At 49.2% G+C, this 955-nt stretch overlaps 2 non-coding genes across 2 annotated transcripts; both read right to left on the bottom strand.

The window, feature by feature from the left end:
• Positions 1-620: 620 nt before the first annotated feature.
• On the bottom strand, positions 621-693 carry Pmar_PMAR028594. Its single transcript has one exon. It is a non-coding gene; the product is annotated as a tRNA-Met (tRNA).
• An 87-nt stretch (positions 694-780) lies between these two features.
• On the bottom strand, positions 781-852 carry Pmar_PMAR028593. Its single transcript has one exon. It is a non-coding gene; the product is annotated as a tRNA-Arg (tRNA).
• Between the last annotated feature and the right edge of the window lie 103 nt (positions 853-955).

Below are 955 nucleotides of genomic sequence, written 5' to 3'. Positions count from 1 at the left end.
GCAGATATCCTAACCATTAGACTAGCGGTGCATATCACTGATGTAGTGATTGAGTATTCCTGCGATACTTGTAGAGGAACATCTGAATCCCTTCTCGGACGTACCGTCGTCAACCATCCCGCGGCCAAGAGTCTGGTTAGGCTTAAACGCGTACCTGAGATCGCGAACTGCTACTATATCTCTCGCATGGTAGGCAGCATTCCATCTCGATTGATAACTCCAACTGGTAAGGTTCTCATCGCATACTACAGCTAGCTCGGCACAAGCTGCACAACTTTTTCGTGACATCGAAGTTCCTGCTTGCAAGCACATTTTGAAACCGCATGCGGCGGCTCGTGAATTTGGGCTGTTGGTTCATCTCCGCAACGCGTTCTGAGGTACCGGGCGGTCATTCATCATTCCTGCAAGGAGTTCTACTCTAGGTGAATAGCTCTTTTCTATGCACGGACAAGGCTTTATTGACGTTGTTTTCCCCCTGAACTGGCACGGTTGGGCCAATCGCACGGAATGGTACGAAAACACCGTTTCTGTTTAGTGGAAATTTTTCGGTAAGACTGATCTATGCAGTCGGTAAGCTGCACCTCTCAGCTTAATAACCATCTCAGGTGTATTGTGATGAATAGCAGCTCCTTGTTTCGATCAAGGGACCTTAGGGTAATGAGCCCAACGCGCTATCCACTGCGCCAAGCTGCTCATGCGTACAAACTCCTGTATCGCCCTGACGTGCTGAGCACAACTGTTCCACGATAGTCTAGAGACCCTTCTCTCGTTGATACGAACCGTACCGCCCGGGAATCGAACCCGGACCATATGCTTAGAAGGCAGATATCCTAACCATTAGACTAGCGGTGCATATCACTTATGTAGTGACTGAGTATTCCTGTGATACTTGTAAAGGGACATCTGAATCCCTTCTCGGACGTACCGTCGTCAACCATCCCGCGGCCAAGAGTCT

The sequence above is a fragment of the Perkinsus marinus genome (assembly GCF_000006405.1).
Source record: "Perkinsus marinus ATCC 50983 genomic scaffold scf_1104296935948, whole genome shotgun sequence".
NCBI lineage: Eukaryota > Perkinsozoa > Perkinsida > Perkinsidae > Perkinsus > Perkinsus marinus.
The sequence above is the reverse complement of the archived record's forward strand: the minus strand, read 5'-3'. Positions and strand labels throughout refer to the sequence as shown.